Source organism: Bombina bombina, chromosome 6 (assembly GCF_027579735.1).
Source record: "Bombina bombina isolate aBomBom1 chromosome 6, aBomBom1.pri, whole genome shotgun sequence".
NCBI lineage: Eukaryota > Metazoa > Chordata > Amphibia > Anura > Bombinatoridae > Bombina > Bombina bombina.
Genome location: NC_069504.1, coordinates 490,646,959 through 490,664,084, shown reverse-complemented (window position 1 = coordinate 490,664,084; position 17,126 = coordinate 490,646,959). Strand labels below are relative to the sequence as shown.

At 44.4% G+C, this 17,126-nt stretch overlaps 1 long non-coding RNA gene across 1 annotated transcript in view; it reads left to right on the top strand.

Moving 5' to 3' along the window:
* Positions 1 to 17,126, top strand: part of LOC128663148 (uncharacterized) — a 398,262-nt gene that overhangs the window by 126,921 nt on the left and 254,215 nt on the right. The window contains exon 2 of the long non-coding RNA XR_008402832.1: positions 12,611 to 12,694. This is a non-coding gene — a long non-coding RNA (uncharacterized LOC128663148). The remainder of the gene's footprint in view (positions 1 to 12,610; positions 12,695 to 17,126) is intronic.

Here is a 17,126-nt window from a genome sequence, read left to right as displayed (position 1 = left end):
ACGCCAAACTTCCTCGTTACGGCTCCAGGTCAAGGGATCCTCAGGCTGTACTAATAGATGCTCTAGCAGTACCCTGGTCATTCAACCTGGCTTCTGTGTTTCCACCTTTCCCTCTCCTTCCACGTCTGATTGCCAGAATCAAACAGGAGACAGCATTGGTGATTTTGATAGCGCCTGCCTGGCCACGCAGGACTTGGTATGCAGACCTGGTGGACATATCATCCCTTCCACCATGGTCTCTGCCATTGAGACAGGACCTTCTGATTCAAGGTCCATTCAAGCATCCAAATCTAATTCCTCTGCAACTGACTGCTTGGAGATTGAACGCTTGATTCTATCAAAGCGGGGTTTCTCTGAGTCAGTCATAAATACCTTGATTCAGGCTCGAAAGCCTGTTACCAGGAAAATGTGTCATAAGATATGGCGTAAATATCTTTTTTTGTGCGAATCCAAAGGCTTCTCCTGGAGTAAAATCAGGATTCTTAGGAATTTGTCTTTTCTCCAAGAGGGATTGGAGAAAGGATTATCAGATAGTTCCCTAAAGGGACAGATATCTGCTCTGTCTATTTTGTTGCACAAGCGTCTGGCAGATGTTCCAGATGTTCAGGCTTTTTGTCAGGCTTTAGTTAGAATTAAGCCTGTGTTTAAACCTATTGCTCCGCCATGGAGTCTAAATTTAGTTCTTAGAGTTCTTCAGGGGGTTCCTTTTGAACCCATGCATTCCATAGATATTAAGCTTTTATCTTGGAAAGTTTTGTTCCTAGTTGCTATCTCTTCAGCTCGAAGAGTTTCTGAACTATCTGCATTACAATGTGACTCTCCTTATCTTGTGTTCCATGCTGATAAGGTGGTTTTGCGTACCAAGCATGGGTTCCTACCTAAGGTTGTTACTAACAGGAATATCAATCAAGAAATTGTTGTTCCTTCTCTGTGTCCTAATTCTTCTTGTAAGAAGGAACGTCTGTTGCACAACTTGGACGTGATTCGTGCTTTAAAATTTTATTTGCAGGCAACCAAAGATTTTCGTCAAACATCTTCTTTGTTTGTTATCTATTCTGGAAAGCGTATGGGTCAAAAGGCTACGGCGACTTCTCTTTCCTTTTGGCTGAAAAGCATCATCCTTTGGCTTATGAGACTGCTGGACAGCAGCCTCCTGAAAGGATTACAGCTCATTCTACTAGAGCGGTGGCTTTCACATGGGCTTTTAAAAATTATGCTTCTGTTGAACAGATTTGTAAGGCTGCGACTGGGTCATCGCTTCATACCTTTTCAAAATTTTATAAATTTGATACTTTTGCTTCTTCGGAGGCTATTTTTGGGAGAAAGGTTTTGCAAGCAGTGGTGCATCCATTTAGGTTCCTGTCTTGTCCCTACCTTCATCCGTGTCCTAAAGCTTTGGTATTGGTATCCCACAAGTTAGGATAAATCCGTGGACTCGGTACATCATGCAAAAGAAAACAAAATGTATTCTTACCTGATAAATTTCTTTCTTTTGCGATGTACCGAGTCCACGGCCCGCCCTGTCTATTCAAGACAGATAGTATTTTTTTTATGTAAACTTCAGTCACCTCTGCACCTTATAGTTTTTCCTTTTCTTCCTTGGCCTTCGGTTGAATGACTGGGGGGTGGAGTTAAAGGGGGAGCTATATTGACAGCTCTGCTGTGGTGCTCTCTTTGCTACTTCCTCTCAGGAAGGACAATATCCCACAAGTTAGGATAAATCCGTGGACTCGGTACATCGCAAAAGAAAGAAATTTATCAGGTAAGCATAAATTTTGTTTTACCACAGTTTCAGGTGCTCCCTCTGCCCCCTTCCTCATTCCTTTATGAAATGCAGTGATGTATATAATGGTTCCACCTGCTGTATACAAGATATTATGCGGTCAATTTATCATGCTCCGTACAGAGCTTGATGCCTCGTGTTTCAGGCTCGCCGGAAACAGAAGTTATGAAGCAGCAGACCGCTGCTCCATAACCGGTCCGCCTGCTCTGAGGTGGCGGACAGAAATCAACCCGGCCAATCTGCAGGGGGCAACATTGCACCAGCAGTTCACAAAAACTGCTGGTGCAATAATAAATGCCGACAGTGTATGCTGTTGGCATTTATCGATGTGCAGCTGACATGCTACGCTACATCGTATCATAACCGCTCGCACATTAATAAATTGATTCCTATGTGTGCACCCGGAATGTTTTGACACTGAAATTGAATCTTTCCCTGCCTGTTCCCCATGCGGCCAATTATTCTAATAAGCTGTGTGGCATGGCTTCTAATTGGCCATTCCGGCTACAGCATAAAAGTTGAAAAAAATTGGCATATATTATGTGTATGTATCCCTGAGGTACAGGAATTTAGAGATGACCCTATGCCTGCCTACAAAAGAGGTCAAAACCTTAGGGATGATTTGGTATGGGCAGATATTGTCCCATCTAAATCCTTGACTCAGGGTTTTATTTGGAAAAAAATAATTTGGGGTGCTTCCTTGTCTTAACTGCTCAAACTGCAATAGCTTGATTAGGGGGTTCAACATTTTCACAACCTAGGTCAAGGAAGAAATTTGATATCAGAGGGTATCATACTTGCAATACTGATTATGCGGTCTACCTTATTAAATGTCTTTGTGGGTTGGGGTATGTGGGGGAAATATTACCCAACATAAAAGCAATATTAGAACTAAAAAGCTCGATGCCCCAGTAGCTTATCATTTTATTGCCGCAAGCCATAATTTGAGTCAGTTGAGATTTCAAATTTTGGAACAGGTAAAATATCCTAGGAGAGTTGGTGATCGTATTAAACTCCTCAAAACAAGAGAGGCATTTTGGATTTTTGAACTTGGGACTCTTGCTCCAGGGGGGGATGAATAAGGAACTGGACTGATCAATATTTTTGTAATGATTTATTACCTTTGGATTAGGACTTATAATAAGAATCTTTGATAGTAAAAATCATGTTGGGAACTGATATGCATTAACTATTGAATGTATTGTGTGCATATATCCACTAGGGGGAGGTATGAAGATAAGTATATATTTTTAGGTATTCGGGTGTGGGGTCTGTATAGGTATTTTAAAGTGTTGTCAGTGTGTGTATAATCATACATGACTAAGGACTAGGGTCCGAAACGTTGTTGCAGTCTGGCTGATTTAAGACCCTTTGATGCTGTAAGGTGGTGCAGCTTTTTGCTGCAATAATAATAATAGGTGAAATGTGCAAAATGTCTGCAACAATAATTTTCTAGTGCTTCAAATGCTTTTCTAATCACGTCCTTTTAATTAGTGGGAACACAATGCTGTAGGCATTTTGTAGTGTAAATAAATTTACTTTAAGGGGGCATATAAGCCAACTGTGTGGATTTTTAACATCTACAATCGATCTTTCTGGCCAGTACCCAATACTATTCATTAGTCAGATATCAAAAATGACTAGTACTTATATAGTAAAACTGAATTAGCTGATCAGCGTGGCTTCCAAGTTTATTAGAAACTCCAGATGGTCATAACTCCTGAAATCAGAACAAACAGTTATCTTGATCTGGTATTAACAGGACATAAAAGTGCAAAAAGAAAATGCTCTAATGTGTTAGAACATTTTATTATTGCTTTGTTGCTGACTTATAATTTTGGCCGAGATTCATAGATTCTTGTATGGTTGCAGAGGGGCTTGTAAACGAGAGATGAAGTTTGAAATTCATTGAGCATTGATCTTTTCCAGCAATTTCTTAGTCACCTTTGCTGCATGTCTTGCACAGCTCTCATTGGATTGTGAGGCATGCAGGAAAGCTGACTAAAGACACATGCTTGCAAAAAGTTGATGCAAAATGTTTTTATTTGTTAATAAAGCAGTCTCACCGATAGAATGAAATTTATCTCCAGGGGCTGCTCATGGGTGTTCTTGGGCTTTTTAGAGGTGTGATCGGATTTTTCACCTTGGCCCTGCATGCAGAATTTATAAAGACTGTATCGTCCCTGTAAAGTATTTTGTGTCTCAGGACCTGATATTCAAAACATTGACAAACCGTTGAGAAACTGCTTGTTTGGGTAGCCAGGCTCACAGTCAGTCAGGTTAATGGCGGCACTCCTCGGGGGCTGTCCGCTTTTTCCATCTTCCATCTGAAGCATCTTCTTTTCTTCTATCTTCCATCCAATGCATCTTTTTTTCTTCCATCTTCCATCCGATGTGACTTCATGCTGTTACTGCAACACACTGATGATTGAATGCAAGGTTCACCCTTATATAGGGGTGCCCAGTGAATAGAATGAAAGCTGATTTAAATTGGAATTTTAAAGTAAGCCAATATAAATGCAAGGGCACCCCTATGTAAGGGGGAACCTTGCATTCAATTGTCAGTGTGCTGCAGGGACAGCATGAAGACACATCGGATGGAAGATGGAAGAAAAAAAGACGCATTGGATGGAAGATAGAAGAAAAGAAGATGCTTCAGATGGAAGAAGAGGACAGCCTCCGAGGAGCGCCACCACTGACCTGACTGACTGTGAGCCTGACTACCCAAATAGGCAGTTTCTCAACGGTTTGTCAATGTTTTGAATATCGGGGCCTGAGACACAAAATACTTTACAGGGAAAGACGCATTGGATGGAAGGAGAGTAAAGCCCCAAAGGAGCATCGCGATGGACCTGCAGCTGCCCCCCCCCCCCAACGAGCCGGATTCAAGTTGGTGAATAGAAATTTTGATTTTTTGCACTTTTTTGGGGTGGGGTGGGGGGGCTTTTTATAGGCAAGGATTTCTCCAACATAGGTGTGTCCGGTCCACGGCGTCATCCTTACTTGTGGGATATTCTCTTCCCCAACAGGAAATGGCAAAGAGCCCAGCAAAGCTGGTCACATGATCCCTCCTAGGCTCCGCCTTCCCCAGTCATTCTCTTTGCCGTTGTACAGGCAACATCTCCACGGAGATGGCTTAGAGTTTTTTAGTGTTTAACTGTAGTTTTTATTATTCAATCACACCTTATTCTCTAGGGGCTTTCCCTAATCATAGGCAGAGTCTCATTTTCGCGCCTGTATTGCGCACTTGTTTTTGAGAAGCATGACATGCAGATGCATGTGTGAGGAGCTCTGATACATAGAAAAGACTTTCTGAAGGCGTCATTTGGTATCGTATTCCCCTTTGGGCTTTGTTGGGTCTCAGCAAAGCAGATACCAGGGACTGTAAAGGGGTTAAATATAAAAACGGCTTCGGTTCCGTTATTTTAAGGGTTAAAGCTTCCAAATTTGGTGTGCAATACTTTTAAGGCTTTAAGACACTGTGGTGAAATTTTGGTGAATTTTGAACAATTCCTTCATACTTTTTCGCAATTGCAGTAATAAAGTGTGTTCAGTTTAAAATTTAAAGTGACAGTAACGGTTTATTTTAAAACGTTTTTTGTACTTTGTTATCAAGTTTTTGCCTGTTTAACATGTCTGAACTACCAGATAGACTGTGTTCTGAATGTGGGGAAGCCAAGGTTCCTTCTCATTTAAATAGATGTGATTTATGTGACACAAAATTTAGAGAAAATGATGCCCAAGATGATTCCTCAAGTGAGGGGAGTAAGCATGGTACTGCATCATCCCCTCCTTCGTCTACACCAGTCTTGCCCACACAGGAGGCCCCTAGTACATCTAGCGCGCCAATACTCCTTACTATGCAACAATTAACGGCTGTAATGGATAATTCTATCAAAAACATTTTAGCCAAAATGCCCACTTATCAGCGAAAGCGCGACTGCTCTGTTTTAGAAAATACTGAAGAGCATGAGGACGCTGATGATATTGGTTCTGAAGGGCCCCTACACCAGTCTGAGGGGGCCAGGGAGGTTTTGTCTGAGGGAGAAATTTCAGATTCAGGGAAAATTTCTCAACAAGCTGAACCTGATGTGATTACATTTAAATTTAAATTGGAACATCTCCGCGCTCTGCTTAAGGAGGTGTTATCCACTCTGGATGATTGTGAGAATTTAAAATGTAAAATGGACAAGTTCCTAGAGGTCCCGGGGCCCCCCGAAGCTTTTCCTATACCCAAGCGGGTGGCGGACATCGTAAATAAAGAATGGGAAAGGCCCGGTATACCTTTCGTCCCTCCCCCCATATTTAAAAAATTGTTTCCTATGGTCGACCCCAGAAAGGACTTATGGCAGACAGTCCCCAAGGTCGAGGGGGCGGTTTCTACTCTAAACAAACGCACCACTATACCCATAGAAGATAGTTGTGCTTTCAAAGATCCTATGGATAAAAAATTAGAAGGTTTGCTTAAAAAGATGTTTGTTCAGCAAGGTTACCTTCTACAACCAATTTCATGCATTGTTCCTGTCACTACAGCCGCGTGTTTCTGGTTCGATGAGCTAGAAAAGGCGATCAATAATAATTCTTCTTCTTATGAGGAGATTATGGACAGAATTCGTGCTCTCAAATTGGCTAATTCTTTCACCCTAGATGCCACTTTGCAATTGGCTAGGTTAGCGGCGAAAAATTCTGGTTTTGCTATTGTGGCGCGCAGAGCGCTTTGGTTAAAATCTTGGTCAGCGGATGCGTCTTCCAAGAACAAATTGCTTAACATTCCTTTCAAGGGGAAAACGCTGTTTGGCCCTGACTTGAAAGAGATTATCTCTGATATCACTGGGGGCAAGGGCCACGCCCTTCCTCAGGATAGGTCTTTCAAGGCCAAAAATAAACCTAATTTTCGTCCCTTTCGCAGAAACGGACCAGCCCCAAGTGCTACGTCCTCTAAGCAAGAGGGTAATACTTCTCAAGCCAAGCCAGCCTGGAGACCAATGCAAGGCTGGAACAAAGGAAAGCAGGCCAAGAAACCTGCCACTGCTACCAAGACAGCATGAGATGTTGGCCCCCGATCCGGGACCGGATCTGGTGGGGGGCAGACTCTCTCTCTTCGCTCAGGCTTGGGCAAGAGATGTTCTGGATCCTTGGGCGCTAGAAATAGTCTCCCAAGGTTATCTTCTGGAATTCAAGGGGCTTCCCCCAAGGGGGAGGTTCCACAGGTCTCAATTGTCTTCAGACCACATAAAAAAACAGGCATTCTTACATTGTGTAGAAGACCTGTTAAAAATGGGAGTGATTCATCCTGTTCCATTAGGAGAACAAGGGATGGGGTTCTACTCCAATCTGTTCGTAGTTCCCAAAAAAGAGGGAACATTCAGACCAATCTTAGATCTCAAGATCCTAAACAAGTTTCTCAAGGTTCCATCGTTCAAAATGGAAACCATTCGAACTATTCTTCCTTCCATCCAGGAAGGTCAATTCATGACCACGGTGGATTTAAAGGATGCGTATCTACATATTCCTATCCACAAGGAACATCATCGGTTCCTAAGGTTCGCATTCCTGGACAAGCATTACCAGTTTGTGGCACTTCCGTTCGGATTAGCCACTGCTCCAAGGATTTTCACAAAGGTACTAGGGTCCCTTCTAGCGGTGCTAAGACCAAGGGGCATTGCAGTAGTACCTTACTTGGACGACATTCTGATTCAAGCGTCGTCCCTTCCTCAAGCAAAGGCTCACACGGACATTGTCCTGGCCTTTCTCAGATCTCACGGGTGGAAAGTGAACGCAGAAAAAAGTTCTCTGTCTCCGTCAACAAGGGTTCCCTTCTTGGGAACAATAATAGACTCCTTAGAAATGAGGATTTTTCTGACAGAGGCCAGAAAATCAAAACTTCTGAACTCTTGTCAAATACTTCATTCTGTTCCTCTTCCTTCCATAGCGCAGTGCATGGAAGTAATAGGTTTGATGGTAGCGGCAATGGACATAGTTCCTTTTGCACGCATTCATCTAAGACCATTACAACTGTGCATGCTCAGTCAGTGGAATGGGGACTATACAGACTTGTCTCCGACGATACAAGTAAATCAGAGGACCAGAGATTCACTCCGTTGGTGGCTGTCCCTGGACAACCTGTCACAGGGGATGAGCTTCCGCAGACCAGAGTGGGTCATTGTCACGACCGATGCCAGTCTGGTGGGCTGGGGCGCGGTCTGGGGACCCCTGAAAGCTCAGGGTCTTTGGTCTCGGGAAGAATCTCTTCTACCGATAAATATTCTGGAACTGAGAGCGATACTCAATGCTCTCAAGGCTTGGCCTCAGCTAGCAAAGGCCAAGTTCATACGGTTTCAATCAGACAACATGACGACTGTTGCGTACATCAACCATCAGGGGGGAACAAGGAGTTCCCTGGCGATGGAAGAAGTGACCAAAATCATTCAATGGGCGGAGACTCACTCCTGCCACTTGTCTGCAATCCACATCCCAGGAGTGTAAAATTGGGAAGCGGATTTTCTGAGTCGTCAGACATTTCATCCGGGGGAGTGGGAACTCCATCCGGAAATCTTTGCCCAAATCACTCAATTGTGGGGCATTCCAGACATGGATCTGATGGCCTCTCGTCAGAACTTCAAGGTTCCTTGCTACGGGTCCAGATCCAGGGATCCCAAGGCGACTCTAGTAGATGCACTAGTAGCACCTTGGACCTTCAAACTAGCTTATGTATTCCCGCCGTTTCCTCTCATCCCCAGGCTGGTAGCCAGGATCAATCAGGAGAGAGCATCGGTGATCTTGATAGCTCCTGCGTGGCCACGCAGGACTTGGTATGCAGACCTGGTGAATATGTCATCGGCTCCACCATGGAAGCTACCTTTGAGACGAGACCTTCTTGTTCAAGGTCCGTTCGAACATCCGAATCTGGTCTCACTCCAACTGACTGCTTGGAGATTGAACGCTTGATCTTATCAAAGCGAGGGTTCTCAGATTCTGTCATTGATACTCTTGTTCAGGCCAGAAAGCCTGTAACTAGAAAAATTTACCACAAAATATGGAAAAAATATATCTGTTGGTGTGAATCTAAAGGATTCCCTTGGGACAAGGTAAAAATTCCTAAGATTCTATCCTTCTTTCAAGAAGGTTTGGAGAAAGGATTATCTGCTAGTTCCTTGAAGGGACAGATTTCTGCCTTGTCTGTGTTACTTCACAAAAAACTGGCAGCTGTGCCAGATGTTCAAGCCTTTGTTCAGGCTCTGGTTAGAATCAAGCCTGTTTACAAACCTTTGACTCCTCCTTGGAGTCTCAATTTAGTTCTTTCAGTTCTTCAGGGGGTTCCGTTTGAACCCTTACATTCCGTTGATATTAAGTTATTATCTTGGAAAGTTTTGTTTTTGGTTGCAATTTCTTCTGCTAGAAGAGTTTCAGAATTATCTGCTCTGCAGTGTTCTCCTCCTTATCTGGTGTTCCATGCAGATAAGGTGGTTTTACGTACTAAACCTGGTTTTCTTCCGAAAGTTGTTTCTAACAAAAACATTAACCAGGAGATAGTCGTGCCTTCTTTGTGTCCGAATCCAGTTTCAAAGAAGGAACGTTTGTTGCACAATTTGGATGTTGTTCGTGCTCTAAAATTCTATTTAGATGCTACAAAGGATTTTAGACAAACATCTTCCTTGTTTGTTGTTTATTCTGGTAAAAGGAGAGGTCAAAAAGCAACTTCTACCTCTCTCTCTTTTTGGATTAAAAGCATCATCAGATTGGCTTACGAGACTGCCGGACGGCAGCCTCCTGAAAGAATCACAGCTCATTCCACTAGGGCTGTGGCTTCCACATGGGCCTTCAAGAACGAGGCTTCTGTTGATCAGATATGTAGGGCAGCGACTTGGTCTTCACTGCACACTTTTACTAAATTTTACAAGTTTGATACTTTTGCTTCTTCTGAGGCTATTTTTGGGAGAAAGGTTTTGCAAGCCGTGGTGCCTTCCATCTAGGTGACCTGATTTGCTCCCTCCCTTCATCCGTGTCCTAAAGCTTTGGTATTGGTTCCCACAAGTAAGGATGACGCCGTGGACCGGACACACCTATGTTGGAGAAAACAGAATTTATGTTTACCTGATAAATTACTTTCTCCAACGGTGTGTCCGGTCCACGGCCCGCCCTGGTTTTTTGATCAGGTCTGATAATTTATTTTCTTTAACTACAGTCACCACGGTATCATATGGTTTCTCCTATGCAAATATTCCTCCTTTACGTCGGTCGAATGACTGGGGAAGGCGGAGCCTAGGAGGGATCATGTGACCAGCTTTGCTGGGCTCTTTGCCATTTCCTGTTGGGGAAGAGAATATCCCACAAGTAAGGATGACGCCGTGGACCGGACACACCGTTGGAGAAAGTAATTTATCAGGTAAACATAAATTCTGTTTTTTTATTTGCCAAAAGAGCTAAAACACATGCTCTTTTCAGGGCATTTTTTTAGAATAGGTTTTTAAACTTAGGTTTTAGGGGATAGTTTGCAATGGGGTAATGGCCATTAAGCGGTTAATCAGAGTAGGGGGTTATTGCGGTGGGTGTATTGGCGGTTTAGAGGTTAATAGAGTAGGAAATTTATTGTGGTGGTGATGTTGCGGTAAAGAGATTAAGTACAGTAGGAGTTATTGCAGTGTGGGTAATAGCGATTTAGGGGTTAAATAGTGTAGGGGTTATTGCAGTTTAGGGTATACTAGTGTACCAGGTGAGTTTGTGATGGGGGATGTGGTGGTTTAGGGGTTAATGGTGTAGGGGGTAATAGCAATAGAAGCAGAGTAGTGGTTATTCTTGTAGGCTGAGGTACGTTTACGTTGTTGTGTGATATATTTTAAATGTATCCTTTATTTTACATCATCAATGTAGGTGGCGATGCTGTTTGGAATATATTACGAGCATTGTCACTCGCTTGAAATATTTTGTCAGCCGCTTGTAATATTTTGCCAGCTTTCTCGACATGACGATGGATCCCTTTTGAATATCTGGCCATCTCATGGAACTTTCAATTGTCACATCCTTAGTCATGTCTCACTTATTCAAAGCTGATGCTTTTATTTCTTTTTAACTTTTTTAAAGCATTTTCCCCCTGTATGTTAGGGTGGACTGTTTTATTTATAGAGGATCTTTTAAAAAAAATAAATCTTCTGTTTTGTAAGCTTGTGAACAATGGGGGATGATGTTTTGGGATGTGGGATTCATTTAAAGTGGAATTTCGCTTTAAAGTTAATGCTATTTTTAAGTTGTGATGTTGAGGCAAGTTTTTTCTGTGAGATATTAGTTTTTCAAAGAGGCTTTATAGAATTTAAGCCTATTTGTTTAACCCCTCTAACGATTATAGAAGAATAATAGTTAAAAATGTTTACTTGCATGTCCCTTTGAAAGAGGACATCTGCACATGCTTCAACAACTGATTTTCATATTTTTCTCTACTGCACATGCACGAGCCACATTGAAGTTTGCTATTTTGAAGCTTTATATTTCCAGGTCTGCTGCTCAGGTTTTTATTAAATGAACCTTGGGAAGCTCTGCCTCATGATATTTATCTCATTTAAAGCTTTGTTGAACCATTACACATGTGTAAACCCTTGAAAAACAACTGGAATTCACATGCTAAACTGTTGGTGTCAGAACAATTAGAAGAGGGTGTTGTCTTAGTTTTCATAATGACCCTGCCCGTCCTTAGATCTGATTGGTTAATGAAATGAATCAACTAGAATTACCATTATTTAACATATAGGCCTGTCCCTGGAGGAGGTCCACAAGGAGTAGGGCTGAAGAGAGGGACTAGCAATAAAGAGGCTGAATAATTCAGGTAAGGCCATATTAAGGGCTTCTCAATATTTTTTTTTTTTTTATCAAAGTAATTTTTTTGGTGTGATTTAGGGTGTTAGGTAATAGAGGGGATATTTGCTATGGGGGCATCACAAATAGAGGTTGCATTTTTGCTGAAGTGCAGTGGAATGATGGGGATTTGTTGGGGGTTGTTTGGGCTTTGGGACAATCGTTAAGGGTAGATACCATTTTAGATGGGTTGATCACTGGTAGGTGTGTTGTGTTGGGGATACATTGGGTTTTTGGGGAGACTAGATTAGGGGGATTATCAGGGTTAATAGAGATAGGGACCAAGTCACCCTAAGGATTAAGCTCAGTTCTGGGAGCTGGATTAGATATTCCTATTGATGGGGTAAAGTTGCATTTAGGGATTTGGAGTTGTAACACTGTACTGGTACCTATATGACATAGGTGTTTTTTTTATTGGGGTCAGCAGCTCCTTACCTGGCTCATCATACCAATTAGCCTTAAGGAATTGCTACTTTTTGAAGACCTGCACATAGTGTGCTTTTGTCATATTTCCCCAAAAATACAGCCTCTATACAAAAAATGCTCTAACTTACTGTTTTTGTGCAGCTTCTACATTTTAAACAATCCAAATAAGAACTCTCCCTGAGCTGGGTAAATATTGTAGAAATTAAGATATCTACTGGCTGTCTGGATAAGTAATAGCTCTGTAGAAGTCGATTTTGATGTTGCTAAAAACTCATTAATTCACATTAATAATATTTTCTCAGTTTCCTAAATACACAAGGATCTTCCAAACTGATTTGCATATAAAGATGTGTACAACTTAATATTTGGCAAATATGAATATTGTTAACATGTTATGTAGATTTTCCTGTACGTCTGATTAATTGTCTGTTTTTTTTCCCATAGGCCTTTTTTCATTGTTTTTTTTTCTTCCCTATTTAAAAACTACTGAACCAAATTTACAGACTTTGAATGGACTTTTGATCTGGCCTGACCTTTCTTTCTTTTGCTTTGTAGGCTGTAGCATTGAAAGGACACTACAATTCCTTTGGCAATTACCTGTGAGCAACATTGTGCTGTGCGTGACGAACAACGTGACAGGTAGGGGAGTTAGGGAGTTACTCTCTTTTCTTAGACATTGAGGTTTCGTAAACTGTGTTTATTAAAAATGATGTTACACTAGTACCATATAGCATGCAATGTAGACTGTGCGACGTTTAGTGTGCCAGTGCTGTTAAATGGACATGAAACCCAAACTTTTTCTTTCATGATTCAGATAGAGAATACAATTTTAAACAACATTAAAATTGACTTCTATTATCTAATTTGCTTCATTCTTTTGATATCCTTTGTTGAAGAAATAGCATGGGTGAGCCAATAATACAAGGAATCTATGTGCAGCCACCAATCAGCAGCTAAGCGCCAAACCGGATTTACTGCATGGCTATTGGCTAAGCGGTGAAGACATCACCTCTTAGCAAAAAAATGTTTTGGCGGTGGGCTGCCGTAGTAGCTAAGAACAGCGATCGGTTGAAACGAATAAAGGCACTTTCTGCATGAAGTATCTTATACTTCATGAATGAAAGTGCCCTTTATTTGTTTCAACAGTTAACCCTAGCATTTCAAAACGTATAGTTGACTTTCACTTTAAGAAGAGAGTTCATGAGTGTTCTATTATCTCTCAGAGAGTTTGGGTTGCTCCTGTGCTGTGTCAGTAAAGGGAGTGTGAGGTGCCCTGTGATGTGTCAGTAAAGGGAGTGTGAGGTGCCCTGTGCTGTGTCAGTAGAGGGAGTGTGAGGTGCCCTGTGATGTGTCAGTAAAGGGAGTGTGAGGTGCCCTGTGCTGTGTCAGTAGAGGGAGTGTCAGGTGCCCTGTGCTGTGTCAGTAAAGGGAGTGTGAGGTGCCCTGTGATGTGTCAGTAAAGGGAGTGTGAGGTGCCCTGTGCTGTGTCAGTAGAGGGAGTGTGAGGTGCCCTGTGCTGTGTTAGTAGAGGGAGTGTGAGGTGGCCTGTGCTGTGTCAGTAGAGGGAGTGTGAGGTGCCCTGTGCTGTGTCAGTAGAGGGAGTGTGAGGTGCCCTGTGCTGTGTCAGTAGAGGGAGTTTGAGGTGCCCTGTGCTGTGTCAGTAGAGGGAGTGTGAGGTGCCCTGTGCTGTGTCAGTAGAGGGAGTGTGAGGTGCCCTGTGCTGTGTCAGTAGAGGGAGTGTGAGGTGCCCTGTGCTGTGTCAGTAGAGGGAGTGTGAGGTGCCCTGTGCTGTGTCAGTAGAGGGAGTGTGAGGTGCCCTGTGCTGTGTCAGTAGAGGGAGTTTGAGGTGCCCTGTGCTGTGTCAGTAGAGGGAGTGTGAGGTGCCCTGTGCTGTGTCAGTAGAGGGAGTGTGAGGTGCCCTGTGCTGTGTCAGTAGAGGGAGTGTGAGGTGCCCTGTGCTGTGTCAGTAGAGGGAGTGTGAGGTGCCCTGTGCTGTGTCAGTAGAGGGAGTGTGAGGTGCCCTGTGCTGTGTCAGTAGAGGGAGTGTGAGGTGCCCTGTGCTGTGTCAGTAGAGGGAGTGTGAGGTGCCCTGTGTTGTGTCAGTAGAGGGAGTGTGAGGTGCCCTGTGCTGTGTCAGTAGAGGGAGTGTGAGGTGCCCTGTGCTGTGTCAGTAGAGGGAGTGTGAGGTGCCCTGTGCTGTGTCAGTAGAGGGAGTGTGAGGTGCCCTGTGCTGTGTCAGTAGAGGGAGTGTGAGGTGCCCTGTGCTGTGTCAGTAGAGGGAGTGTGAAGTGCCCTGTGCTGTGTCAGTAGAGGGAGTGTGAGGTGCCCTGTGCTGTGTCAGTAGAGGGAGTGTGAGGTGCCCTGTGCTGTGTCAGTAGAGGGTGTGTGAGGTGCCCTGTGCTGTGTCAGTAGAGGGAGTGTGAGGTGCCCTGTGCTGTGTCAGTAGAGGGAGTGTGAGGTGCCCTGTGCTGTGTCAGTAGAGGGTGTGTGAGGTGCCCTGTGCTGTGTCAGTAGAGGGAGTGTGAGGTGCCCTGTGCTGTGTCAGTAGAGGGAGTGTGAGGTGCCCTGTGCTGTGTCAGTAGAGGGAGTGTGAGGTGCCCTGTGCTGTGTCAGTAGAGGGTGTGTGAGGTGCCCTGTGCTGTGTCAGTAGAGGGAGTGTGAGGTGCCCTGTGCTGTGTCAGTAGAGGGAGTGTGAGGTGCCCTGTGCTGTGTCAGTAGAGGGAGTGTGAGGTGCCCTGTGCTGTGTCAGTAGAGGGAGTGTGAGGTGCTGTGTCAGTAGAGGGAGTGTGAGGTGCTGTGTCAGTAGAGGGAGTGTGAGGTGCTGTGTCAGTAGAGGGAGTGTGAGGTGCTGTGTCAGTTGAGGGAGTGTGAGGTGCTGTGTCAGTTGAGGGAGTGTGAGGTGCTGTGTCAGTTGAGGGAGTGTGAGGTGCTGTGTCAGTTGAGGGAGTGTGAGGTGCTGTGTCAGTTGAGGGAGTGTGAGGTGCTGTGTCAGTGCTGTGTCAGTTGAGGGAGTGTGAGGTGCTGTGTCAGTTGAGGGAGTGTGAGGTGCTGTGTCAGTTGAGGGAGTGTGAGGTGCCCTGTGCTGTGTCAGTAGAGAGAGTGTGAAATAAATAAGACTTCCCACAGATGTCTGAACAAGAAAGACTATGGCCCCTAGCTATGAAAGTCTGGCGGACCTGATCCGACAGTGCGGATCAGGTCCGCCAGACCTCGCTGAATATTATAAAAAAAGCATATTGATATGCTAGTTAGGTTAAGAGCTTTTAAAATATGTTGAGCAGTTGGTATGAATTTACCATCACTTTAAGGTATTTGAAAGCACCATGCAGGGACTTAAGTTCAGGAGCGTGCACGTGTCTGGGGCACTATATGGCAGCAGTTTTGCAAGAATGTTATCCATTTGCAAGAGCACTACATGGCAATACAATTTCCTGCCATAAAGTGCTCCAGACACCAACCTAGCTATCTCTTCAGCAACAAATACCATAGGAACAAACGTTTTCCAGATGTTGTGCTGATGGAGGTGCTCTCTCAGTACCATGTGTGTAAGGGAGTTTTATCCAGTGTTGTGCTGGTGGAGGTGCTCTCTCAATACCATGCGTGTAAGGGAGTTTTATCCAGTGTTGTGCTGGTGGAGGTGCTCTCTCAATACCATGTCTGTAAGGGAGTTTTATCCAGTGTTGTGCTGGTGGAGGGGCTCTCTCAATACCATGTCTGTAAGGGAGTTTTATCCAGTGTTGTGCTGGTGGAGGTGCTCTCTCAGTACCATGTGTGTAAGGGAGTTTTATCCAGTGTTGTGCTGGTGGAGGGGCTCTCTCAGTACCATGTGTGTAAGGTAGTTTATCCAGTGTTGTGCTGGTGGAGGGGCTCTCTCAGTACCATGTGTGTAAGGTAGTTTATCCAGTGTTGTGCTGGTGGAGGTGCTCTCTCAGTACCATGCGTGTAAGGGAGTTTTCCCAGTGTTGTGCTGGTGGAGGTGCTCTCTCAGTACCATGTGTGTAAGGGAGTTTTCCCAGTGTTGTGCTAGTGGAGGTGCTCTCTCAGTACCATGTGTGTAAGGGAGTTTTCCCAGTGTTGTGCTGGTGGAGGTGCTCTCTCAGTACCATGTGTGTAAGGGAGTTTTCCCAGTGTTGTGCTGGTGGGGGTGCTCTCTCAGTACCATGTGTGTAAGGGAGTTTTCCCAGTGTTGTGCTGGTGGAGGTGCTCTCTCAGTACCATGTGTGTAAGGGAGTTTTCCCAGTGTTGTGCTAATGGAGGTGCTCTCTCAGTACCATGTGTGTTAAGGGAGTTTTCCCAGTGTTGTGCTAGTGGAGGTGCTCTCTCAGTACCATGTGTGTAAGGGAGTTTTCCCAGTGTTGTGCTGGTGGAGGTGCTCTCTCAGTACCATGTGTGTAAGGGAGTTTTCCCAGTGTTGTGCTAGTGGAGGGGCTCTCTCAGTACCATGCGTGTAAGGGAGTTTTCCCAGTGTTGTGCTGGTGGGGGTGCTCTCTCAGTACCATGTGTGTAAGGGAGTTTTCCCAGTGTTGTGCTGGTGGAGGTGCTCTCTCAGTACCATGTGTGTAAGGGAGTTTTCCCAGTGTTGTGCTAATGGAGGTGCTCTCTCAGTACCATGTGTGTTAAGGGAGTTTTCCCAGTGTTGTGCTAGTGGAGGTGCTCTCTCAGTACCATGTGTGTAAGGGAGTTTTCCCAGTGTTGTGCTGGTGGAGGTGCTCTCTCAGTACCATGTGTGTAAGGGAGTTTTCCCAGTGTTGTGCTAGTGGAGGGGCTCTCTCAGTACCATGTGTGTAAGGTAGTTTTCCCAGTGTTGTGCTAATGGAGGTGCTCTCTCAGTACCATGTGTGTAAGGGAATTTTCCCAGTGTTGTGCTAGTGGATGTGCTCTCTCAGTATCATGTGTGTAAGGGAGTTTTCCCAGTGTTGTGCTGGTGGAGGTGCTCTCTCAGTACCATGTGTGTAAGGGAGTTTTCCCAGTGTTGTGCTGGTGGGGGTGCTCTCTCAGTACCATGTGTGTAAGGGAGTTTTCCCAGTGTTTTGCTGGTGGGGGTGCTCTCTCAGTACCATGTGTGTAAGGG